Genomic DNA, 27178 nt, shown 5'->3' on the forward strand with positions numbered 1-27178 from the left:
CCACATTTTGTCCATCCGTTCGTTAGTTAATGGACACTTGAGTTGTCTCCACCTTTTGGCTATTGTGCCCAATGCTGCAATGAACATTGATGTACAAGTTTTCGTGTGGACACGTTTTCAGTTCTGTTGGGTATATACCTAGAAGTGGAGTTGCTGGGCCATATAGTAACTCTATGTTTAACTTTTGAAGAAGGTTCTGTTTGGAAAACAGTTTTCGAAAAGGTCAGCACCATTATCCTTTCCCACCAGCAACGTATGAGGGTTCCGGTTTCTCCACGTGCTCACTAGTACTTGTTAATTCGTTAACATCACTTCTTAGAATGGACAGAGAGCACATGTGCTAAAGGAGCTGAAGACTTACTTTTTTTCCAACAAATTTAATCCTTTTTGTGATTTTTTCCTCAGATGAAATATAAACATGCTAAGATTTTCTGTTAGAATAGTGCTATAAATCTGGCATCTATTGGATTCTTAGTCTGGGAGGGCTCATGTAGAACTCTCTGCATGCGTTATCCCATTGAATATTTACAGAAAACCTTGACCTTGGAACCTATTCTAGAAATGAAGAAAATAGTGTTCAGAGGTGAAGTGACTTGATGAGCATTATAACACTGCCCCAAAGCCAAAATTCTTAACCCTCATTGTGACATCTAAAACCTCGTCTCTCCCTTCTCCTGAGCTTTTCTGGATGTACACCTGAAGAACATTCGATAAGGCCCATCATGTGTCATCCACATATTTTCCCACTGGAAAAAAAATCTTCCTCAAGATGATTTTGCACAAGTAAGTCAGCTGCAATTTATCACACTCTGAATGCTAACAAATTCTCCGGATGCAAAACCTATAGCATATGTATAAATAATTTGACTCAGCGGAGTAAACATTAATTCAATGCTTTTTAAAAAAATGAATGACATTGTTTCTCTGAGTTGTGGTGATATCTCTCTCCTTCTGGATTTTTTATTGGCTCATTGCTGCCAATAGGAATGGTTTCTAAAACTGATTAGCCTCGAGAAAGATTTTATAATCAAATAAATCTGAAGTTAGGCGTGCTTTCAAATTTGTTTAGAAGTGAGATATTTTTTTCCAACTATACCTTGCTTCCCAAAGAAAGCTGGTATCTTTTGTGTTGTAAAACATGTCTGCTTCTCTGATTTCAAGGGACAGTGGGACCAATTCTGCTTGTCATTGGCCAATTTCAGCTCCTGAGAAAGACCTGTGGAGCAAGTAGATGTGAATAAGATCTGAATAAAGCATATTATTAGATCTCAAAGAGAATCAATAGAATCTAATGTAGTTTTCCTTGCGTTGCATCAATAAAGCACCGTTGTTAGGAAAGCATTACAATCTTGTCTTCTCTTGGTTTGAAGGCCTGTTTTCTGTCGTGATAGGGGCTGATTTGCCTCTGGGTCATCTGTCCTAAAGAAGGATGTGTTTGGTTTTGTAATGCATCATTGCTGCAAACATAACTTAAGGCTCAGAACACCTAGGGAGATAGATTTATGTTTATTATCTGTGCTTTATAAATAAATTTTAACCTGGAAAGATTACATGGCCTAACACACATTCAGCTACATTTGGAAGGTTGATCCACGGTTCTAGGCTGAGCCTTAATCTGCTTAAAATCAGGAGAAATCTAGGGGATTGCAGGCTCACCCCTGACTTCACTGCTGTTGAAATGGGGGCCAGTTGGGTAAAGGGCTGTTAGAGGCTGAATGGGCCCCCCTAGAATTCATATGCTGAAGCCCTAACCACCAGTACCTCAGAATGTGACTGTATTTGGAGACAGAGTCTTTAAAGAGGTACTCAAGTTAAAATGAGGCCGTTAGAGTGGGCCCTGATCCAATACCACTGGTGTCCTCATAAGAAGGGGACATTTGGACACAGACATGCACAGGGGGAAGACGATGTGAAGACACAGGGAGAAGAAGGCCGTGCACAAGCCAAGGAGAGAGGCCTGGGACAGAGCCCTCCCTCACAGCTGCCAGGAGGAACCAACCCTGCCCACACCTTGAGCTTGGACTTCTAGCCACCAGAACGTTGAGAAAATAAATTTCTGTCATTTAAGCCACCCAGTCTGTGGGACTTCATAACAGCAACCCCAGCAAACTCATACAGAGGCCTTTTCTGCCACTTTATCCACAATGAGTCAGAGACACAGGTCTCCTGACATCCAGCTCGATGCCCCAAGACTGAGCCTTTGAGCCTCACTGTGCTGGACCCAGAAACGACAGACATACCAGCTGTTTGGGGCTTACGTGCCCCATGTTCATCTTAGATTCCACAGGGAAACAGGGTGAATCCAGCACTGCAGTCTCCTCTCTGGTCAGGGCTTCCTTCCCCAGCAACTCTTCATGAAAGATTTGGAATTAGCCTTCTGGTCAATGGATGAGGTTGAGTTGACATCCCAGCTTTCTCTCTCCAGTTCTCGTGCTGAGGAAAGTTTCTCCCGGGAAACCTTCTTTGGTCCAGATCCCCAGAGGTGGCGCCCACCCAGACCTTCTGTTCTCTGTTAAGAGGGGCCCTTTGTTCTCGTAAAGCATGCAGCCACACTGCCCTCTCCCCCGGGGAGCAGTCCTGCCTCTTCGCTGGGGCCCTAACTGTTTCTCTGAAGAAGGAGAAACAGTAACGAGCCACCACGCTAAGGGTTCACCAGGCACGGTCTCATTTAATCTTCACAACTCCCTGAGGGAAGGTGTTACCATCTCCATTTGCTGGTTGGAGAAACTGAGGCACAGACAGGTTAAGAGCTCACCCCAAATTCACACAGCTCGCAGGTAGAGGAGTAGATTTGCCTTCTAGTCTCTGACCTTAAGGTCTGAGCTCTTGCCACTGCAGAATGCTATGATCCTGTTGAGAGAAAGGCAGCCAGGTTGCCATCCTCCTCACGGCTGGGAGTCTTGGGCTTAGCCACCTCCCTCCCAAGATAACAACGGTGAAAAGGCCCAGCGAGGACCTAGCCGAGCTAGTGCTCACGACATTTAGTCTCTGGAAGCTTCAGAGTCCCATTGCTGGAGTGGCTGACAGACTGCTTTCCATGGGGCTCTAGAACAGCACCGCTCAAAGGCTTGGTCACTGCTCCACAATGAGATGAACACAGAGGTGAGAGTGAGCATTCAGAAGCATCCACACCAATTTAACAGCAGTGTTGTCAGTGGAAACTAATAATAAAGAAATGAGGGGCTGGCCAGGTGGCACAGCGGTTAAGTTCACATGCTCCGCTCTGGTGGCCCAGGGTTTGCCAGTCTGGATCCTACACACCACTTGTCAAGCTGTGCTGTGGTAGGCATCCCACATGTAAAGTAGAGGAAGATGGGCACGGATGTTAGCTCAGGGCCGGTCTTCCTTAGCGAAAACAGGAGGATTGGTGGCAGATGTTAGCTCAGGGCTAATCTTCCTCAAAAAAAAAAAAAAAGAAACAAAGAAAGAAAGACAAAGAAATAAGCTTGTATTTCACACATCTTTTTTATACAATAATTTCATTTTTCTTGTCATACATCATACCTCATCACAAATCAGGAAACTAGTCCTACACCATGGAGAGTTTGAGAAGCGCTACCCAGAGGCCAGCATAACTGAGGAGACAGAAAGATGGTGGAGAGGCACAGACGCCACGTGTTACGGACTGAATGTGTCCTCCCTGAAATGCACATGCTGAAGCCATAACCCCAATGTGATGGGATGTGGAGGTGGGGCCTTTGGGAGGAAATTAGGTTTAGAGGAGGGCATGAGGGTGAGGCCTCTAGGATGGGATTGGTGTCCCTATAAGAGGAAGAGACCCCAGAGCTCTCTCTCTCTGCCAGGTGAGGACACGGCAAGAAGGCAGCCATCTGCAAGCCAGGAAGAGCCCTCACCAGGAAACAAATCTACCCACATCTTGATCTTGGACTTCCAGCCTCCAGAGCTGCGAGAAAGAAATGCCTGTTGTTGAAGCTCCCTAGGCTGTGGTTTTCTGTTATAATGGCCCGAGCTGGCTGACACCCGGGCTCTGCTCCTGAGACCCAAGGCGCCATGGCTGTGACAGAGCCTCCTGCCATCTGGGCTACCACCACTGGCAGCATTTCTGCCTGGGGTCTTCATCAAAATTTGCGTGGGCTCCCATGACATAATGACAAAGCCATTTCCCCAGGACACAAACCAGCCCATACAAGGTGCCATGTTGGAAGGCAGGTCCCAGGGCACATCACACCCCGTTCCCTTCCTACTGCCTGACGTGGGGGCTACCTTCTGCCCACCTGCCCTCATGCCTCCTTGCGCCCAGACACCCCACAGGTTTCTATCTCAGAAAGGCAGGGCTGGGGCTCATGATCCCTTCCCTCTCATAATGCTGGTCCCCCCTTGAGGCAAGGATTCCCGTTGGAATCTCTTCTATCCCTCTTTAGCAACCAGAAAGTTCCACAGAGCAATAGTTTCCCCCCTTCAATTGTAAAATTGATTTTTATCAAGAAAAATGCCCTTTCTATATAATGCAATCTGCACGAGACTTGTTTTTGTTTTGGAAAAAAGTCCAGATGCTTTAAAAGGTTATGAACAGCCATCCCAGCTCTTCCCAACAAACCTAAGCCTGCAGCTTAGGTCATTCATTTCTCAATATCTTGGGAGAGAGAGGTCAGGGATGAAGGCAGCTCCGGGATACTGGGGGTGTAGCAGGACAAAAGGAGACCTGCCCTGCCATTAACTAAGGGGACCGTGGGCAAGGCCATGAACTGCCCTGACCTGGCACCCCACAAGGTTTTGGAGCTCTATGACCCCAAACTTCTTGATGCAGTCACTTTTACCAGCAGGCGCTCCTGTCTTTTAGGTAACCAAACAAGCAGCCAGATGGCCTGAAACGAGCCTCCCCCTGCCCCTTCATTCTCCAGGCCAACCTGTTAATAGGAAAGTAGCTGGAAGACAAGCAGCAGAGAAAAGGAAGCGACCCCGTGATGAACAGCCGATCCCTTGAGAGGACCTCTCCCTGATGGGCCAAAAGATGGTGGCTTCAGCCTCCTGGAGTTTGCCAGGGAAGTCTGCGTTTGTCTTTGCAGGTGCTTCTGTCCACAAAGCTGGATCTGGCTTCCGCCCGGCCCACTTCTCTTTCCTGCCCAACTCTTGTGGTTTCCGTCAGCCCCATGCTACCCACCTCCTGGAGTGCCCTTCCCTCCTCCATCCTGTCCTGCCTGGGGTCCAGCTGACTCAGTCCCCTCCCCTCCATCCCTGCATCCCCCTCCTCCTATGGCCTGGTTCTCCTGTGCCATCCCGAGACACATCCTCCATATTTACACAGCATTTACAGTGGACAAAGCAGGCTTGTGGAATCCTCTCAATATTGTTGATTTATTGGTTTCTAAACAAAAATCACCAGGTCTGGAGAGCTGAGAGTAATTTTTGTCCCTGCCTCCCTTGTCTGCCCAGTGTCACTGTAATGGGAATGGCCCCACAGAGTGGGGTGGCTAGGGGACATCAGGCACTTTACATACATTCAGTCCCTGCTGTGAGCCTGGCAACCCCTGTGAGGCAGGAATTAGCTCCTTTTTTTTTTTTAATTTTATTGAGGTCATATTAGCTTATAACATTGTGTAAATTTCACGTGTACATCATTACATTTCAGGTTCTGTTTAGATTGCATCATGCTCACCACCAATAGTCTAGTTTTTGTCCATGCCCATTTGCCCCTTTTGCCCTACCCGCACCCCCTTCCCCTCTGGTAACCACCAATCTGTTCTCCATATCTACATGTTTATCTTCCACATATGAGTGAGATCACATGGTATTTGTCTTTCTCTGTCTGACTTATTTTGCTTAGCATAATACCCTCAAAGTCCATCCATGTTATCACAAAGGGCATGATTTTGTCTTTTTTATGGCTGAGTAGTATTCCATTGTATATATATATACCACATCTTCTTTAGGCATTCATCCATTGATGGGCACTTCAGTTGCTTCCACATCTTGGCTATTGTGAATAATGCTACGATGAACATAGGGGTGCTTGTAACTTTTTGAATTATTGACCTCATATTCTTTGGATAAATACCCAGTAGTGGGATAGCTGGATCACATGGTATTTCTGTTTTTAATTTTTTGAGCAATCTCCGTCCTGTGTTCCACGGCGGCTGCACAGTTTGCAGTCCCACCAGCCGTGTAACAGCTAGCTTCCTTTTGTTAACGTGGAAGATGAGGCTCACCTGGATGCCTGGGTGCAGATTGGAGGCCCTGGCCCATCAACTGGTCTTAAAAAGAAATAAGCACAGGTTGGTCACATACTGACTGGGCCAATGCAGAGCGCAGAAGAGGTGGCTCAGCCCTGGGCTTGTGTGATGTCAAAGCCCTTCTCCTCCACCAAGCCTCCTGCTCTGGCCTCTGCCCTTACCCCTGGTGGTGTGGGCACTAGGATGCCAGACGAGTGAGGGAAGGTGGGAACCTAGACTTCAGTGAGGAGGGTGGCAGATGCAGAGCCTCTGTGATGCCCAGAGGAGGAGGGACCAGGAGGCCAGGAGAACCAGCTCTCCCCGCAGGAGCCACGGAAAGCTTGCCTTCCACCTAAAGAGCAGGGCAGAGGCAGCTGCCAGGAGCCAGCGGCGGCTTCACCCTTGGGAAGTTTGGGTTGGGTTGGGTTGGCCCAGAGAGTTGGGTCTGAATGGGGTTCAGAACACTGACAGGTCAGTCCTGACCCAAACGCCAGTGGAGAATCACTAAGCCCCTCCAGCTGGCTTCTCCTTTTGCATCCGCTCCCTCGCCGCTGTCTTGACATTGGCCCAGAGGACACCATCCAGCGCTTCTGAGGCCCACTGCCTGCTTCCAGGCTGCTGGAGGAGCAAGGCATTCAGAAACGCGTGACCAGGCCTTTCTGTGCTCGGGGCTTTTAATCTCCTTAATTGAAATTGATTGGCCTCTTGGGAGGCAGCTCTGCATTGGCCCTGAGCTTCAGCATGTGATCAACTTTTGCTTCTTTCTTTTAAAGACCAATTGATGCGCAAGGGCATCTAATCTTCTCGCTGAATCCCGGGCCCCTTTCCCCGCCAGGAGCAAAATCAGAAACAGGCACACTTAAAAAACAGCTCAGGAAATAAAAGCGCCTGATAAAAATAAGAGGAGAAGATTCTTGTCCCATTGTGGCCTAGCATTATACAAAAGGCCAGTCAAAACCCCATTACAGAGGCAAGATGCAATCTCCCGGGGAGGGAGCCGTGTGAGGAGAGGGGGTGTGCGCCTTCTGAAGCTCACAAGATAAATAGACTGGGCTGGGGCATGTCTCAGAACCAGCTGCAAAACAGATAAAAAGGGAAGGAAAGCGAAAGCCCTTGTTAACTTAAAAGAAAACCAAACATCGAGAGAACTGTCTGAGAATCCAGATTTGCGTTCATCCAGACACACAACCCTCACCCCAAGGGAGCTGGAGCTGGTTTACAAACCGGTTTGGCAGGTTGTGTCTAAGCCTTTAACAGGCCTCCTCACTTAGCAGACTGATGCCATACTCTGGAAGTGTCCCTCTGGGGGCTCTCCTGTGCCGTGCTGGTGGGCCATTTCACCACTGGGCGCTGGACTTGAAAGTGGCTATGCTGGGGAGGCTCAGGCCACCTCAGAGCTTCCAAGCCCTGGGCTCTGTCCCTCACAGGCTGCATGGGGTGGCACCAGGACACAAGAAGCACCTTTGAGGTAAGGAAGCACAGCGCTGACAAGTCAAGTAATCATTATGAGTGACAAACTCCTTCTAAGGACATCTGGCTGCCCAGCCTTCTAGAGATCAAGTTGAAGGGGATCACAATATGCCACCCCAAAATATGCCACTTTGACATGAGGATTATTTTAAACTGAAGGCAACTGAGAATCGACAAAATGCAGGAAGAGTTCTCTTCCCTCCTCTTTTCTGCCTAAGTCAGGGCATAAATTTCCCTTTGTGAAGGTGTCTGCCTCTCCTGGACTAGGAAGAGGAGAGCGACTCACCACCAAGACAGAGCTGTTATCGAGATGAGTCTGCATAAACAGACCTTACTAAAATACCCCTTATCTTCCATTAGCTCTCCCCATACATATCCTAGTCACTTCCCCATAATTTATCATCCCTTGAAGCCCAAACCTCCTTTCCTTGGTTAAAGATGGTATATAAGCTCCTGAGTCAAGTCTAACCATCTCTTTGAGTTTCCCTTCTTTGCTGTGAACTCCTGTGCAGTAAAATATTAATAAAATTTGTATTCCTTTCCTCCTGTTAATCTATCTTTTGTTGGTTAAATTTGCAGGCCCCCAAGCACTGAACCTAAGAGGATAGAGAAAAAGTATTTCCTCCCCAACAACATCCAGAGATCCAGATTTAAAAAGCAGAGATCCAGCTTGTTTGCTGCAGAAAGCTCCATTTTCAAACAAATTCAAGTTGAAAGTGGTTCTTAGTCTCCACTTTCCCTAGAAGCAAGAATGTGACATAAAAGTGAAGAAGAGGGTGAGCCCATAGCTGTCTCAGTCATCATGGGCCAAATCTTCCTCACACACACACACAAATCAGTTGTGTTTCTATACACTAACAATGACGTACCAGAAAGAGAAATTAGGAATACTATCCCATTTACAATTACAACAAAAGGAATAAAATACCTAGGAATAAACTTAACCAAAGAAGTGAAAGATCTGTACACTGAAAACTATAAAGCGTTGTTAAAAGAAATTGAAGATGACACAAAAAAAATAGAAAGATATTCCATGTTCTTGGATTGGAAGAATTAACATATTTAAGATGTCCATACTTCATAAAGCAATCTACAGATTCAATGCAATCCCTATCAAAGTTACAGCAACGTTTTTCATAGAAATAGAATGAAGACTCCCCAAATTTATATGGAATAGCAAAAGACCCCAAATAGTCAAAAGAATCCTGAGAAAAAAGGACAAAGCTGGAGGTATCACACTCCCTGATTTCAAAATATACTACAAAGCTATAGTAACCAAAACAGCATGGTACTAGCACAAAAATAGACACAAGGATCAATGGAACAGAATCGAGAGCCCAGAAATAAACCTAAACAACTATGGACAGCTAATTTTCAACAAGGAGCCAAGAACATACAATGGAGAAAGGAAAGTCTCTTCAAAAAATGGTGTTGGGAAAACTGGACAGCCACATGCAAAAAATGAAGGTAGACCATTATCTTATACTCTATACAAAAATTAACTCAAAATGGATTAAAGTTGAATGTAAGACCTGAAACCATAAAACTTCTAGGAAAAAACATAGGCAAGATGCTCTTCAACAATGGTCTTAGCTTCATATTTTGAAGTACCATGTCTGACTGGGCAAAGGAAACAGTAGAAAAAATAAACAAATGGGACTACATCAAACTAAAAAGCTTCTGCACAGCAAAGGAAACCATGAACAAGACTAAAAGACAACTTAACAATTGGGAGTGGATATTTGCAAAGCATATATCTGATAAGGGGTTAACCTCCAGAATATTTAAATAACTCATACATCTCAACAATGAAAAAACTAAAAGCCAAATTAAAAAATGGGCAAAAGATCTGAACAGACATTTTTCCAAAGAAAATACGCAGATGGTCAATAGGCACATGAAAAGATGTTCAACATCACTAATTATTAGGGAAATGCAAATCAAAACTACAATCAGATATCACCTCATGCCCGTCAAAATGGTTATAATTAACAGGACAAGAAATAAGTGTTGGAGAGGATGTGGAGAAAAGGGAACTCTCACACACTGCTGGTGGGAGTGCAAACTGGTGCAGCCACTATGGAAAACAGTATAGAGATTCCTCAAAAAATTAAGAATAGAACTACCATACAATCCAGCTATTCCACTGCTTGGCATTCATCCAAAGAGCATGAAAACATGAATGCATAAAGATTTATGCACCCCTATGTTCTTTGTGGCATTATTCATAATAGCCAAGACTTGGAAACAAACGAAGTACCCATCAAGGGACAAATGGACAAAGAAGATGTGGTATATATACACAATGGAATACTACTCAGCCATAAAAAATATTGAGTCTTGCCATTTGCAACAACATGGATGGACCTTGAGGTTATTATGCTAAGCAAAATAAGTCAGAGGGAGAAAATCAAGTACCATATGATCTCACTCATAAATAGAAGACAAGAACAACAACAACAAACAAACACATAGATACAGAGATTAGATTGGTGGTTACCAGAGGGGAAGGGGGGAGGGGGGAGGGCGAAAGGGGTGACTGAGCACATATGTATGGTGATGGATGGTAATTAGACTTTGGGTGGGAAACATGATACAGTCTACACAGAAATCGAAATATAATGATGTACGCTTGAAATTTATATGTCATAAACCAGTGTTACCTCAATAAAAATGTTAATTAAGTAATTAATTTTTAAAAAAAGAAGAAGAAGCTGCCTGTTATATCACCTTCCTTGGGCAGGTTGGGGTTGGGGGATGGTGTTGGCAGACACTTGTAGTAAGTCCCTTCCTGCTGCACAAGCTTTAGCAGTGGCAGAGAGTGAAGGAGGGACCTAATGTGGGGACAGACAGGATGGGGGTGGGGGAGAGCCCTACTAGGTAATTTGTTTACAATAGCCCAGTGCCTACTGCGGGGAGATGGCAGAACAGGTAGGGTACCATGACAAGTTCGGAACAAGCTTCTCAGGCTGGAGAACTTGACCCTACTTTAGGGAGATAGGAAAGTTCTTAGGGATAGGATTTGGTAGACCACTTGTTTTTTGGTACAAAATCTCCCAACTTAGACAAAGAGTGAGTACCAAAGAAGAGACACACATCACTGTGAAAATGCCCATCAGCCTGCTCCAGAGCAGCAAGCAGGGCTTAAGAATAGAAAACTTACCATTTAGTACCTTGTCACAGTAACCACGGACTCTCCTAGAGAGCTGTTATCAATGGCTACTTCCACTGCGGCATGTTTGAGCTCCCTTGTTAACACCACTTGTGCACACAACGATGGACACTGTGGGCAGAAAGAAGCCGGCATATGAGAGCAGCTAATCCAGCCAAGGCCTGGAATGACAGTGCTGGGAGGGCAGACCCAAGGGCACAAAGGACAACCCAGAGGGGTGAGAAGTTGGAGGAACCTGAGGGACAAGCTGCAGCACTCCAAGCCCCTGAGAGAGAACACCACGGTGCTCTAGAAACCACAACGTTCCCCTCACTACACCTTTCCACAAAGTCCCCATTATGCTCCTCCCAAATTGCTTTCTTTCAAAAACTCATGGAACCCAAACAGTTCATGAAAATGTTGACCAACTCTGCCGTCAGATTGGCTGTTAAGTACATAAGACTCACCACCTAGAGCACAGATCTAACCTCCCTGTGAAATGTACACAACTAAGAGGAAGGGGCCTTGGCTTATGCAAATGTCAACCAATCACACCTTGCAGACACAACCCTGGCCTGAATCAGATAAGGGCAAAACCAAGTGAGTGACTCTTACCAGCCCAGCTGTTTTTAGACCAAAAGTTTTTAGACCAAAGTTTGTAGACACCATGGACCTGTTCTCATAGCTTGTCCATTACTACATTTCCATTGTCATAGCCTTGAACACCTACAGGGCATTGCATGTTGTACAGGCCATAAACCTAGGCCTTGAGAGTCTAATCTAACCCATACTAATGGGAGGTGCAAAGACCAGAAAAGCTCCAGAGGTGTTCTGAAAACATCATATGATGAACAGCTTTCAACATCCAGAATTTAACCATATGAGACAGGTCTGCAGCTTCCTGCACTTCTGATCTCTGGGTAACACCACCTTCCGCCTTTTTGTTCTCCCAGCCCTTCCACCAGCTTTACGACTCAATTCCCTGTATTAAATCCCTCTCTGTTTGAAAGACCTAAAGTGGCTTCTGGGTTTTCTGACCGAAAACTTACTGATGAAACTTCTTCAAATTTTTTTCTTTTGGACATTGTGTCAATATCCAAGTTTTCATGTTTGGGTCCCTGGCCTTTTTCTTCGTTTTGCTGAGCTCCTCAATAAGATCTTTCCATTTTTAATTTTTTGGTTGTTGATGTTTCTTCCCACCACCTTCTCAACGTTGGTAAAATTTGATGCTTGCCCCACATTGTGTTCCGCTGCTTTTAGACCACTGCTACATTAGTTATAAAACAACCTTAAAGCACTGAGCAGGCCTAATCCCTTCCTCTGGGGACACCTCTGGGCTTCACTGAATCTTTTGTTCCACTGGATCATTAACAAAGAAGGTCTGTCACAGCAGGACTCTGCCCCTGTTGATGGGACCTATGCATAACTAATGAAGAGGAAAATTGGTAGCACAATGGCCTGATCAGTCTCAACATGTTTCTAATAACTTCTACATCTCCTAATCTTCATTTCCCTATACATCTTCTCTCATTCCTAAATGAGTACCCCAAATCCTCTTTGACCCACGAATATTTTCAAGTCTCTATTTTCTCTTTCTTTCCTCCTCATCTTACAGTACTTTGTTTTGTAGAGTTTACCCCAGCTTCTCGGTCACACTGTACACATTTTAAGGATTAGTTGCCTTGATCTCTAGTTGTGGACATTAAGATGGCATAGATATCCAGCAACCTGGGAGATTTAAGAGTAGACTTTATCTTGTAGAATGCAAATACAACAAGTGATAGGTACTAGATCTCTGTTTCAAATATGAGGTAGCTATGCTTCCATAATGCTTGGAACAGTTTATTACTTGTCTAAAGTCACAGAGATTGCAGGAGGCAGAGCCAGGATTTGAACCCAGATCTTTCTGATGACACAACTCCTGCTGATTCCACCATCAAGAGGCGAGCCTCTAACAGTGACAAGGGAGCCCAGAAAAGCATCCCAGAGGCAGAAGTGAGTGCCAAAGACCTGTAGGAAGCTAAGAAAAAAATAAACAAAAGCACTGAATTTTAAATTCCAGTAAATTCCATCACTACTCTGTCAACATGAGGTACCTCTTAGATGAACATTTCATTCAGGTGTTTCTCAACAACTCTAGCAGCATTAGTATGAAAACCTCCAGTTCAGAAATGTCTTCCAGAGTCAAATTCCCCTGAGTCATATATATACATGGAATACAGTCCTACGAACAAGGAAAGAGGTGTGGCAGGTTACACAGGGAAGGAGAAGTGAGAGGTGACCAAAAGTGGGGAACATAATTACTTTCACTGTTTTACACCTATGTTTCACTTGTGACAGTGAGCATGTATTATTTTACAATTTGAAAAGCATCAAATTAAAAAGATTAAGGTCTTGGGGCAAAAACAATACTATACAGTCACCAAATCCCATTTTATTTTCTTCCTCCTGCACACACAAGAAGACTACATTTCCCAGCCTCCTTTCCATTTAGTTTGGGTTTATATAACCGGGTCTTGACCAAAGGGATGTGGGCAGAAGTGATGTAATATACCACTACCAGTCCTGGCACATACAATCCCCTATGTCATCACCCACACTCTCTCTTCCTATTTGGTGGCAAACTTTGAGGCCACGTGATTAAGATGACACCATTGCAAGATGGGTGGAGCCTAGATCCCTGAATCAATTATTGGAGGAGAGCCGCCAAGGAGAGCCACCTGCTCTACATCAGATAAGGACCTGTTGTATTCAGCCACTGAGAATAAGGGGTTTCTTTGTTACTGCAGCCCAGCCCTGCCTGTCCTGACACATATGGTGCTCATACATGCCAGGAAATGTCCCACAGGGGTCCTGAGAGCCTCTTGGATACTTCACACCTGGAAATAGCGTTTCAGTGTTTCTGCTAACTGGATCTTTTCAGATGCTAACTTTGCATGAGGACATATTTCTGAGTATAGTTCCTTCCCTTCTTCTGCCTCTGAATTACCTTCTCATCCTCACTTTGCTGTGGTGTGTTTGTTCCAAAGGGAAATAAATCAAGGGCTTATCAGGAAGGAAATGGTACACCCACTTTCATTTTTGTTTAAACGAGACCTGAAAAGGGAGGAAATTTTACCACAATTTTATTCCCCCTCAGGGATCATTCTGAATTTTACTATCCTAATATTTACTTATTGTTGCAGTAAAACCTTGGATAAACCTCCAGGGGATGAGTTGTTCTAGACAGACAATTGTTTCACAGAACTGGAGTTAATGCAGTTAGGCCATAAAATGCTGTGGACTTTAAAATGATTTGAAGAAAATATCTATGAAGCATATTAAATGGAGGATGGTGACATGTTCTGCCTTTTTTTTTAGGGGATCCGGGATTAACCCAAGGTCCTTGAATGCACGACGTTCCCCTGAGGGGTTTGTGGGTGGCTTTACCTCTGCCTGGAACAGTCTTCCCTTCCCTTGCCCACTTCAATCCTCCTCATCCTTTGGATGTCAGCTCAAAAAACCAGTTCCCTCAGGCACATCTGTAGAATTTTACTAAACTCATCAACCTGTTCACTTAAAACGAGTGATTTTTGCGGTATGTAAATTATACCTCAATAAAGCTATGAGAAATGAAACAAACTGTCAAGGAGGTGCGTATAACACCCCCACCCCACCCTTGAATGTGGGCTGCACTACAGTACAAAGAAGGAAACGGGAAGTATGGAGAAATCTGACAGAAGCTACGTCAGCCAGGCGGTCAAGGTCAACATCCACAGTGACAGGTCAAGTTGATAGCACATACCCTTGATATGATGTGATGAAAATGGTACTCTACCTCTGGGGTCTTCTGCCCAGAAGTCATAACCTCAGTCTAATCATGAGGAAAATTCCAGCAGAGGTACATTCTACAATCTACCTCACCTGTACTCCTCAAAACTGTCAAGGTCATCAAAAACAAGGACAGTCTAAGAAACTTTCACAGCCAAGGTTGAGCCTACACAGACATGAGGACAACAACGTGGGATCCTGGAGCACACAAAGAACATTAGGTACAAACTAAGGAAACCTGAACCAAGTATGGACTTCAGTTAATAACAATATATCAATATTGGTTCCTTACTTGTGGCAAATGTACCACAGTAACATAAGATGTTAATAGCAGGGGAAACTGAGTGTGGGGTATATCGGGAACTCTTTACACTATCTTCATAATTTCTCTGTAAATCTAAAACAGTTCTAAAAAATAAATTTCACTTAATTCATATTAAAAAAATTTTTTCCCAGCCCCTCAAACCAGTTCAAGTCCCCTCGCTGTATGTTCTTATAGCAATCTAGACTATTGACTAAATGAACTCATTTATCACCATATGCAATGACGTCTGTGCTTTTTGCTCAGTGTTGTGTCCTTGGTACAAAGTTGGGGCCTGGTTCTCGATAGGTGCTTAGTAATAAACATATAGTCAGTGCCATATCATAGAATGTCTGATCCATGACAGCAGGATTGTCTGTTCTGCTCTCTACTGTATCCCCATGACCTAGAGGGCACCTGGCACATGGTAGACATTCAATAAGGAGCACTTCCTCCCCAAGTCCAGCCAAGGAATCTTCTCAATCCTCTTGAGTTTGAGATAAAGACAACTTAGCTCAATTTGCTTGATTTCTTCAATAAAGCCTACGGAGGTGTTGATGGCAGCCATATTTTTCACCAGATGAACTGAGAGGCATAGGGGACTGGTCTGTAACAAGAAAGAAAGAAGCCAACCCTCAGAGTGAAGGAAAGACAAAGGACAGAGAGAGAGGTCCTCCTGGATTCCCAGCAGGGCTGTTCCCTCTGGTTCCAGTCGATTCCCGGGCCCACTCTTCTGGGAGATGCCCCTGCTATGTGTAGTCCAGAAACCCCTGACCATCAGTCCTGCTGCTTAAGTTCAACTTCACCAAAACGTTATCCATGTTGTGTTTGTCTACCCTGTGTTTCTGTTACAAAAGACGCTAAATCAAATTAATGTAGGAAAACACCACCTGTGATACGTTGAAGAGAGAGAAACGAGACAATCGAGAACAGAAATGGGGCTAAGAAGGGGAAAGTAGAGGCCACAAGAAAGGAAAGAGGAAGAACCAGAAATACACGAAAATGGCCTAACAAGTACAGAAACAAGTAACATACGAGTTTCAAGGTGTTGGGAACTCATTCATTCAGCAAATGTGGGCCGAGCGCCTCCTAGGTGCCAGGTTCCATTCTAGGTGTCAGGAACCGAGCACTCAACAAAACTATGGAAATTACCACCCTCATGGAGCGTGCATCCTGAGGGGGAGGAGGAGAGTAGAAAATAATCAAATAAATGATTAAACCAAAGAGAGAGCAGAGACTGTTGAGTGTTTATCCCGTAGAGGTAAAATAGAGTGAGTGTGACTGAGTGGCCACTTTGTATTGGCTGGTCAGGGAAGGCCTCTTTAAGAAGGTGACATTGCAATTGGTAACTGGAGGACAAGTAAGTGCTAGAAGTGAGAAGGTGGTGAGGGTGTCTAGCCAGAGGGCAGAACCAGTGCCTTAAGGCTGCGAGGAAGTGTTCTCAAGAATAGGGAGTGGTCTGCCTCCTGTGAACGTTTAGCAACGTCTGAGACATTTCGGTGGTTTCAATGTGGTGATGGGGGGGCGGTGCTACTGGCATCCAATGGTTAGAGGGATGCTGCTAAACATCCTACACCACACAGGATAATCCCCTACGCAAAGAATTATCCAAACGTCAATGGTGCCGAGGTTGAGAAACTCTGCCCTGAGGCCATGGCAGGATTGGCATTCTCTAGATTTAGAAAGCAGGACGTTGCACCAGAGAAGAAGAGAAGAGAGGGCAGGGCTCTGAAGTAAGTCAGGGAAGTGGGTAGGGGCCAGATGGTGCACACTCTGGTATGCCATGGCAAGGAGCTGGCATTTTATTCTAAGTGTCGTGAGGAGCCCACGAATGTTTTCAAACTGGGCAGTAAACATGGACAGCTTTATTTTTGGAAACAGTTCCTCTGGCTCTTGCGTAGAATGCGGTGGGAGGGGCACGTGTGAGTGAAAGAGGCTGGGTGGCGGTTTTTATAGTAGAGCGAGGTGATGGCAGCGTGGATGGAGGGAATGGCAGCACAGACAGAGAAGTCATGAATTGAGATTGATTTCAGAGGTAGAACTCACAGTTCTTGCTGCGGAAGTGAATGTGGAGGGTGAGGGAAAGAGAGGAATCAAGGATTCGCTGAAAGTGGGGTCAGCTTCGTGGATGTGTGACCGGAGCAAGAGCCATCCCCATCCCAGGCTGGCAGTGACCTCGGTGGAGGGCTCTTGGCCACCCTGGATCCAGGTGCTGAGTACATCCCAGCATGGAGACTGCAATCCCTTTGGGGTGGCCCATCCACTACGGGATGGGGCTTACAGACCTGTGGGAAGGGGACACTGACTTCCCTACTCCTGGCTGGAGCTCCGCATCTTCATTTTACACTGGGCCTGGCAAATTATGTAGCTGGCCTTGCTTGAAGGTTTCCAGCTTGAGCAACCAGACGCTTATTTAGTGCCATCTACCAAAACAGGGCAGGGCTGGGGTGGGGTAAAAGGTACAGTTTGGGACACGTTTAATCTCAAAATGCGTATGAGACAGGCAATCAACAAGATCAAGTAGACAGTTGTGTACATCTATCTACAGCTCAGAAAAGGTATAAAGTTGCAATTCGTCAGGCTGTAGCTAGTGTTTAAAACCATGAGAATGATGGTGAAGTTGCTGTGGAAAACAGTATAATCGTTCCTCAAAAAATTAAACATGGAATTACCATGTGATCCAGCAATTCCACTTGTGGGTATCCACCCAAAAGAAGTGAAAGCAGGGCCTTGAACAGATATTTGTGCCCCCATGTTCATAGCAACATTATTCACAATAGCCCAAAGGTGGAAGCAACCCAAGTGTCTATTGACAGATGAACAGATAAATAAAATGTGACATATCCATACCATGGAATATTATTCAGCCATAAAAAAAATGAAGGAAATTCTGACACATGCTACAGCATGTGGACATTATACTGAGAGAAATGAGCCAGTCACAAATCCTACCAATATTGTATGATTCCACTTCTACGAGGAACCTAGAATTGTCAAATTCATAGAATGGTGGTTATCAGAGGCTGGGAGGAGAGGCGAATGGGGAGTTAGTGTTTAGTGGGGATAGAGTTCCAATTCAGGAAGATGAAAAAGTTCTGGAGATGGATGGTGATGATGATTTCACAATAATGTGAAAGTGCTTAGTGACATTGAACTGTACACTTAAAAATGGTTAAAATGGTGAATTTTATGTGATGTATATTTTATGGCAATAAAAAAAAGAAAGAACTTATTATTTATTGAACATTTCCTATATGCCCAGCACTGTTCTAAGTGCTTTCCTTGTTTAAAACTCATCTAACTCTTAGAATCTCTAAGGTAGGTACGACATTATCAATAACATTTTATAAACAAGGAAACTAGTGACCAGAGATGTTAAGTAATGGGTCTAAGCTCACACAGCTTCTAACTGGCCAGGCTAGGATTTAGACTCAAGCCATCAGGTTCCAGAGCCCAAGCTTTTTTTTAACATACTGTACTACTTGTCAACAGAGATTATGTCGTGTGCCGCAAGAATACATGCTTCACAGTAAAAAACTAATCTGTTAAATTAAAGGCTGAATTTACAGCCCACAGGCAGCTAGGTCCTGGCCTTTCACCATATTCTAACCCCACTTCCCAGCACAGGGCCTGGTGCAGCAGGAGCGGGGAGAGCGAGGGGAAGGACGGCTCGGGTGACAGGTCGTTTTATCATCTCTGAAAACATCGCACTGTGACCAGAGACACCCCCAGGAAATACATCCCAGGGGGTCTCCTGCTGTGTGTGCACAGGCCAGGATCACCAGGGGCCCCTCTCCTGGCCCTTAGGAGGATACAGGCCAGCAGGGCAGCCTCCAGTTCCAGGACCTGGGGAGTACACTGGAGGCTCCCTGGCGTTGGAGGGGGCAGTTACTGTGCTATTTTTGGGTTCCTTCCTTACGTTATCAATTAAACCTCTCAGACAGAAGCCATGCCAAAGCTGTGGAAACTCCAGGCCTGCAGCTGAGGAAAAGGCGGTGGTTGGACAAGCAAGTGGGAAGTTTAATTTACAAAGCAAAGTTGGAGCGGGCTGGCGGAAGGGATGGTGCAAACCGCTCGTGTGGATTCAGCTTGGAGATCCGAAGTCCCTTGTCCAGAGACACATCCCAGACTGTCAGGAAGGCACTGCCAGTTCTGGCTCTGGCAGGCCTGGGGCGCTGAGATGGGAGAAAAAAAGAAAGGGGGCAGACGACAAGGATGCGAAAGGCCTTGCTAGCTCGGGGCCTAGTCACTTGAAAGAGCAGGAGTGGCCTTCGATTTCTGGCGAGGGCAGAAGGTGGCCGAATCCCCGAGTGGGAATGACTCCCTCAGCCCCAGGAAGTCCCACAGTGTGTGAGCGGGCAGCCCCGCTTCCTAAAACTCCTGTTAGGTGTGGACCCCGCCCCGCTCACCCCCAAGACGGAATTTAACTTGACCAGTCACCATTGCATTTGAAGGATTCCTTACCTCTTGGGCCCCCTTTTGTGGTGGGAAGGCCTTTGACCCCAGTTACAGGAGCTGGGTAGCATGCTCCAGGTGGGCATGTTGGAGGCCCCTCATGATTCCTGAGCCCTTCTCTTGTCACACTCCTACAAAAAGAAGAGGATGGAAAGAGAGTGCCCTTCTCTGGTCCCCACTCCCAGGAGGGCAATTTACTCTAAGCTCTAGTTTAAAAAACAATCAGCATCTCTTTCTGGTACAGAGCTTTAAGAAGGTGCAGCTCTCCACCCACCGCCTGCCCCATCACACATCACACACCCGTCTTCCTAACCCTAATCGCTCCACAACTACGGATGTCTTGAGGTGTCTGGGATCCTCAAAAACGGACACAAATGCATTTTAATGTACATGTATGTGTATTAGCTTGCAGGGCTTCCATAACAATATACCACAGATAGGGGCTTAAACAGCAGAAGTGTATTTTCTCACCGTTCTGGAGGCTGAAAGTCCAAGATCAAGGTGGGGGCACAGTTGGTTTCTTCTGAGGCCTCTCTCGGTGGCTCGCAGGTGGCTGCCTTCTCGCTGTGTCCTCACACGGTCTTCCCTCTGTATGTGTCTGTCTTAGTCCGTTTGGGTGGCTATAATAAAATATCATAAATTAGGTGGCTTGTAAAGAGCACAGGTTTATTTCTCACCGTTCTGGAGGCTGGAAGTCTAAGATCAAGACAAGATTTGGTGGCTGGTGAGGGCCTGCTTCCTGGTTCATAGACGGCCATCTTTTCTCTGTGTCCTCGCATGGTGGAAGGGGCAAGGGAGCTCTCTCTCTTTTTTTTTTTTTTGGAGGAAGATTAGCCCTCAGCTAACTACTGCCAGTCCTCCTCTTTTTGCTGAGGAAGCCTGGCCCTGAGCTAACATGCATGCCCATCTTCCTCTAGTTTATACGTGGGACGCCTACCACAGCATGGCTGCCAAGCAGTGCCATGTCCGCACCCGGGATCCGAACCAGTGAACCCCAGGCTGCCGAAGCGGAACGTGCGAACTTAACCGCTGCGCCACCGGGCCGGCCCCGTCTCTCTCTTTTTTTTTTTGAGGAAGATTAGCACTGAGCTAACATCTGCTGCTAATCCTCCTCTTTTTGCTGAGGAAGATGGGCCCTGAGCTAACATCCATGCCCATCTTTCTCTACTTTATGCATGGGACGCCTACCACAGCATGGCCTGCCAAGCGGTGCCATGTCCACATCCGGGATCCAAACCAGTGAACCCCAGGCTGCCGAAGCGGAACGTGCGCACTTAACTGCTGCGCCACAGGGCCAGCCCCCTGGTCTCTTTTATCAGGACACTAATCCTATTCATGGGGCTCCACCCTCATGACCGCATCACCTCTCAAAGGCCCCACCTCCTAACACCATCACCTGGGAGGTTAGGATTTAACATATAAATTTTAGGGGACACACAAACATTCAGCCTGTAGCAGGGTCTGTGTCCTAATCCCCTCTTCTTATAAGGACACCGGTTGTATTGCATCAGGGTCCATCCATATGACCTGATTTTACCTAAATTACCTCTTTAAAGGCCCTTCGCTCCAAATATAGTCACATTCCGAGGTACTGGGGGTCCGGGTTTCAACATACGAATTCGGGGGGACACAATTCAGCCCAAAATAGCATGCAAATGACTGAGGGGGTTCTTCTAAACACAGCATTAGCATAGGGCCCATCAAAAATGCTTCGTTTAACTTATTGGAAATAGCTAAATTTTTCACAAGGGAGGCAGAGAATCTAGATTGCTTTGTCGTCTTCATTTTTATTCTCACTGCTTTTAAACGAAATTTCTAAAACAACACCTACAGTCATTCAAATCTGGGGATTCATTAACTATGGTTTTCTCCTAGATTTTTTTTAATACGTCAGCTCTCCCATCCAACCCCAATGCAAGGAGATATCAAAAAACTCCCACAAAAACAAACAAACAAAACACAAGAAACAACCGCAACGTGTTACCATCATCCACAGCAAGTAGAAAAATAGTGAGCAGGAGAACACAGCCTCCACTCAGCCTTCTGGAATTCGCATCATCCCACATTCCACCGAGCGGAAACGACTAGTGGTAAATTTGGTGTATTCCCTTCTTCTTGTTTTTTCTATCCATCGGTATTTTATGTGGTTGAGACCACCCTTTACATGGAAATCAGTCTTTCTTTTTACCATTCTCATTTCCTAACATCATTAAAAACTATTCATTGACATGTTGAATGGCTGCATAATATTGCATGGTGTTTCATGCCGTGATTGACTTAACCATTTCCCATGGTTGGACATTTAGGTTGTTTCCAGTTTCCAACAATACAAATAAGGCCGACAAACATCTGGCATATAACCTAGCCTGTGTTTCTGATGATTTCTTTAGGCTAGGTTCCTGTAAGTGGAATTGCTATGTCCAAGGCACACACATTTTTTTCAAGGCTTTTGGAGCACAGGAAAATAGTTGTCTTTTCAGGTTCCGTGACTTTGTGGGTCAGCAAACAATCTGTCAGGCCTTCCCCTGGTGCTAATCCAACATTTGGTCCTAAATTCTCACCAGGGCATCTGCTCACCTTCCCACCCTAGCACAATTATTGCTTCCAATAATTACAAGGTGGGTGCTGTAATGGGTACAGGGAGTAAAAAGGTAATATGGCTGTTAACAGAGAAAAAAAGGTGAGGAAGGGACGTGGAAATGCTTGCATTCATGAAGCCCTTTCGCTCTGAAGAGCTCAAAGTTTTCCAGAGACATGGTCTCATTAATTTTCATAGGTTTGTTAGTTTTCCTTCTGATCCAGATTCAAACATAAACCGTATTTATTGGCTTGTATTCATGCGTTCACTGTGCTCCTGTTTTCTTGATATTCCCTAAAATGGCTTTTATATTTGGGACTTCTGGTTCTTGCAGATGACAAAAAGCCCCAAGCTGGGTCTATTCTTCTCTCACTCTTAAGACCATAGGAGGAAAATAGGAAGGACAATTAGACCCATTTTAAGCACGAACAGAGAAGTGATGCAACCCAACACAGGACATCCGCAGCAGGGTGAAAGGAAGGACTCAGGGCAGAGGCCCTCAGTGAACACTGCACACACGGGGCTGCTTGCTTTCAAAGTCACTTGCTTTCACCTTCTTGCGTAAACTCACATTCACAATTTCTGACCTTGTAGAGATTTTTTGAAACAGATTGTGGTAGACAGACTAACAGCTCCCACAAAGATGTCCACATCCTATCGTCGAACCTGTGAATATGTTACCTTACATGGTAAAAGGGACACACTATACAGGTGTGATTAAATTAAGGATCTTGAGGTGGGGAGATTATCCTGGGTTATTGGGTGTAATCACAAGTGTTGTTATAGGAGGGAGGCAAAACTTGCATGCATCAAAGGACACTATCAAGGAGTGAAGAGACAATCCAAGAATGGGAGAAAATGTCTCAAATCAAATGTCTGATAAGGGGTTAATATCCAGAATATATAATGAACTCCTACAACTCAATGACAAAAAGACAAACAACCCAGTGCCGACCCCGTGGCCTAGTGGCTAAGTTTGTGCACTCCACTTTGGCAGCCTGGGGTTTGCTGGTTTGGTTCCTGGGCATGGACCTACACACTGCTCATCAAGCCAAGCTGTGGCAGCGTCCCACACAGAAGAACTAGAGTGACTTACAACTAGGATATACAACTATGTACTGGGGCTTTGGGAAGGAAAAAAATAAAAAGAGGAAGATTGGTAACAGACGTTAGCTCAGGGCCAATCTTCCTCACCAAAGAAAAAAAACGCACATACCTTAAAAAAAAATCGATTGATGAACTTTAAAAAAAAGACAAACAACCCAATCAAAAAAATGAGCAAAGGACTTGAATAGACGTTTGTCCAAAGAAGGTATGCAAATGCCCAAAAGCACACGAAAGGATGCTCAACATCATCAGTAATTAGGGAAATCAAAACCACAGTGAGACACACTTCACACTCACCAGGGTATCTATAATCACAAAGATGGACAATAACCAATGTTGGCAAGCACATGGAGAAATTGGAACCTATGTGCACTACTGGTGGGAACAGAAAACGATGCGGCAACTGTGGAAAACAGTTTGGCAAGAAAATAGTTTCTCCAGGCTAAACATAGAATTACCACATAACCCCACAATTCCACTCCTGGGAATATACCCAAAAGAACTGAAAACAAAAACTTAAACAAATACTTGTACTCTAATATTTTTGCAGCATTAGTCACAATAGCCAAAAATGGAAACAACCCAAGTGTCCATCCACAGATAAATAGATAAACAAAATGTGGTACATCCACTCAGTGGAATATTATTCAGCCATAAAAGGAACATTGTAGAATATGCTACCACATGGATGAAGCTTGAAAACATCATGCTAAGTGAAGCAGCCAAACGCAAAATGACAAATACACTTGCGTGACTCAATTTACACGTAATATCTAGAATAGGCAAATCCATAGAGGCAGCAAGTAGATTTAAGGTTATCATCAGCTGGGAGGAGGAGGACACTGGGAGTTATCACTTTCTGGGTACAGAGTTTCTGTTTGGGTGATGATGTCTGGAAATCGGGAGGGTTGCACTACATTGTGAATGTAATTAACGCCGCTGAATTGCACACCTTAAAAAATGGCTAAATGATAATGTTTATGTCATATGTATTTTACCGCATAAAAAAAAGAGGGAGGCAAGAAGTCAACGTCAGAAAAAAAGAGATATGAGGGTGGAAGCAGAGATGGAAGTCATGCAATCTGAAGATGGAGGGGCGGGGCCACGAGCCAAAGAATGTGAGCAGCCTCTAGAAGCTGAAAAAGGTAAGAAAGCAGACTCTTCTCTGCAGCTTCTGGAAGGAATGCAGCCCTGCCAACACTGGATTTTAGCCCTCTAAGACTCCTTTCATACCTCTGACCTCCAGAACCGTAAGATAATAAATTGCTTTGTTTTAAGCCACTGAGTTTGTGGTTATTTGTTACAGCAGCCATAGACAATGAACACAGATGTAAAACATTATTATTTTATTATAGTGCACTAACCGTGACGCACTAATTCACTTTGTAGTTGATCCACGGGACTTTTAAAGTTCCACATCAGAGAGCTCTACAGTTTGCGTACAAGTGCTGATTAGCTGGCAGGAGGAGCCCACTCTGTGTTCAACCAGCGTCTGATTGAACTGGAATTCACTGAGTGACTTGGACTGTCGGACAGTGGTGCCCTTTCATGAAAAGATAAGCTTTTAGAATAGACTCAATTAATGATGTCCCAAAGAAAAATCTTTCTCCCTACAAAAACCTTCCGGAAAATCCATGCGACATTTTAACTGTATAATTTATGAGAATTATACCTGTGTGACACAAGTGGGACTGCATTCTTGTGTTCACAGCCTCTCATGTCTTGCCCTTTCTCTACAGCGCCCAGCGTGACCTCTTATCACACCGTTCCCTTGAGATGAGGGCTGATACCTGGTCTTATTAAGCTTGGCATCCTTAGCATAGAATTTACTTATTTATCCTCATATCTAATTATGGAATGAAAGGCTTTCTATTTGATAATCTGCTAGGTGGGAAGATAATGTTCTGGAGAGTATCCTAACAGATTGAAAAAACCAGGATGTCCCAAGGATATCTATATCCTAATAAGTGAGACCTAGAGATAGAGTAGTATTAACTTCCAAGAACCTACAGAACTTTAGCATCTGGCCGCAGCATCTCTCTCCAGCCTCTCTCCTAACACCAAGATCTTTATTCCTAGGCATACCCAGGTGGTGTTCCTGTGAAAACACCAGCCTCCGGCTAGTTTCAATGCCTAAGATTCTTTGTGCCGAATTCCAAAGTTGCTTCTTATCCATTTACTACCTTCACATGACTTTGCTCCACTCCATAAACTCAATAACCGCCAATCAAGTTACAGACAGGTGCACCGGGGTCACTTACCTAAGCTCCAAGCCAGGGCTACAGACGTCCTTTATGTGGTAGCATTGGGTGGGTACAACGACTTTGCTGGCAGTTGGGTGTCAACCATTGTCCCCACAGAGTCCTGAGTCTCAAGGCTGATGGAGGCAGTGGGTTTTCTGACAGTCCCAGAGGTGGCGGTGTTTCACTGTGGTGACTGATGCACAACCAAGGAGGAATGGAGCCCAGGTGGAAGAGCAGCTGCCCGAGGTACTGTTCAGCACTCTGCCAAATCACTTCTTCCCAGAGCTACCTGATCAGTCTGTGGTTTCCTGCACTTTGCTTACAAGCTAAGGTAAACAAAGAAAACGTGGCAAATCCACCTGCCCTTTCTTTCTTCCCGTTCTCCCCATGAAAATGACACCTTGGATACAGCGGATCAGTGAACAAACCAAAGAGACCTTTGTTAAAAAAGAACGAGGTAGAAAGTAAAAGAAGTTTGGCAACCGTCATTGCCACTTAATAAGACATTTCTCCAAATAATTCTTATTTTTTTCTGATTACAGAAGGAATGCATATTTACTATAAATAATTTTGAATATAGAGAAAAACACAAAGAAGAAAATACAAATCATGTCATCCTACCATCTTGAGATAACCACTATCCCTTCTCCAACACCTTCTATACTCTTACCCTGCCCTATTTTTGTTCATAGTTCTGTTTATTATTATTATTGCTGTTGTTAAGTCCACAAAGCCAGGGAATTTGTCTCCCTGACACCAGAACACTGCTCAATAAATATTTATTCACTCAATAAATATTTGTTAATAAATAAACACTTTGGTGTATTACCTTCCAGTCTTTTTCCCTAAAAACATGTATACATAAATTATGTTTATAAAGCAGTATTTTTGTTAATTTTCAAAGCCATTCTATTCCCAGGAGCCCCAAAGAGAATACCTGAAACACTCATGATTTGAAAGATAAAGCCCCAGTTGACTCAACTATATGTTGATTCCTCTCTCGGCACTTTCAGAGCAGCAGCTTTGGGAAATGGGCCCTGGAGAACGGATAGCAATACTTATATTCCAGCTAGAGCTGAAAGCCTTTCAAAGGGCTGCTTGGCATGACTGTGTCATTTCCCCTTTAGTGTCATGCAGCTGCTGGGATGTGCACAGACAGAGACATAACTGGTGATTGGGTTTACCCAGAAGTAGGGCTGAGCAGACTGGACACAATGGGAGATCAAGCTTGTGAGAGCACCTCGGAGCAAGTGCAACGTGAAGGCATCTGAATGGGTGGTTATTGACTGTGCAGCTCACTCCATTCCTCATCTTCACACTTGCCTTGACTTAAAAAATTTGAGAGCATCTGAAGTGACCTATTCAACACGCCTTCAATTTACATCAACGTTTTCCTGACTCTCCACCCATACTGTCATCTTTCTTCTCTTCTCAGAAACAAAAAATCCTTCTTCCTTCCCATGGTTCCTCCTTCCTTGTGGTTATGCTCTTAATGGCAGCCCATTCCGACTTCCCTAGGATTCGCTCCATCAGTTATCTCCTCTCTCTACTCATATCTTCAGTCTTTCCAGATATATTGATTCCTTCCCCTCTTTTTCTGACTGTCCTCAAACTACCTGATCCTAAAAGTAACCCTCCTTCCCACTCACATTACCCATCCCATTTCTTCCCTTCTTTTCATGTCAGCCTGATTGACAGAGAAGTTTACACCTCTTGCCTCCATCTCCTCTCCATCCACTCTTTCCTTAACTTCCTGTAATCTAGTTTCCACCTTGATCCCAAGACCACCAATGACCTTCTAATTGCTCCATCTGAAAGCCTTCATTCACCTCATCCTTCTCCACCTCTGTAGCCTCTCACCTTCTCAACTATCGTTATCAACTGTATAACTAC

At 44.8% G+C, this 27178-nt stretch overlaps 1 long non-coding RNA gene across 1 annotated transcript; it reads right to left on the reverse strand.

Moving 5' to 3' along the window:
- Positions 1-1490: 1490 nt before the first annotated feature.
- LOC111771203 (uncharacterized) lies at positions 1491-25722 on the reverse strand. The gene is made up of 7 exons (XR_002804892.2): positions 25304-25722; positions 19829-19977; positions 19367-19488; positions 13781-15509; positions 12888-13015; positions 10804-10923; positions 1491-3393 (listed from the first exon to the last, which is right to left on the reverse strand). It is a non-coding gene; the product is annotated as an uncharacterized lncRNA (long non-coding RNA).
- Positions 25723-27178: the final 1456 nt, after the last annotated feature.

This window comes from Equus caballus, chromosome 29, assembly GCF_041296265.1.
Source record: "Equus caballus isolate H_3958 breed thoroughbred chromosome 29, TB-T2T, whole genome shotgun sequence".
Lineage (NCBI taxonomy): Eukaryota > Metazoa > Chordata > Mammalia > Perissodactyla > Equidae > Equus > Equus caballus.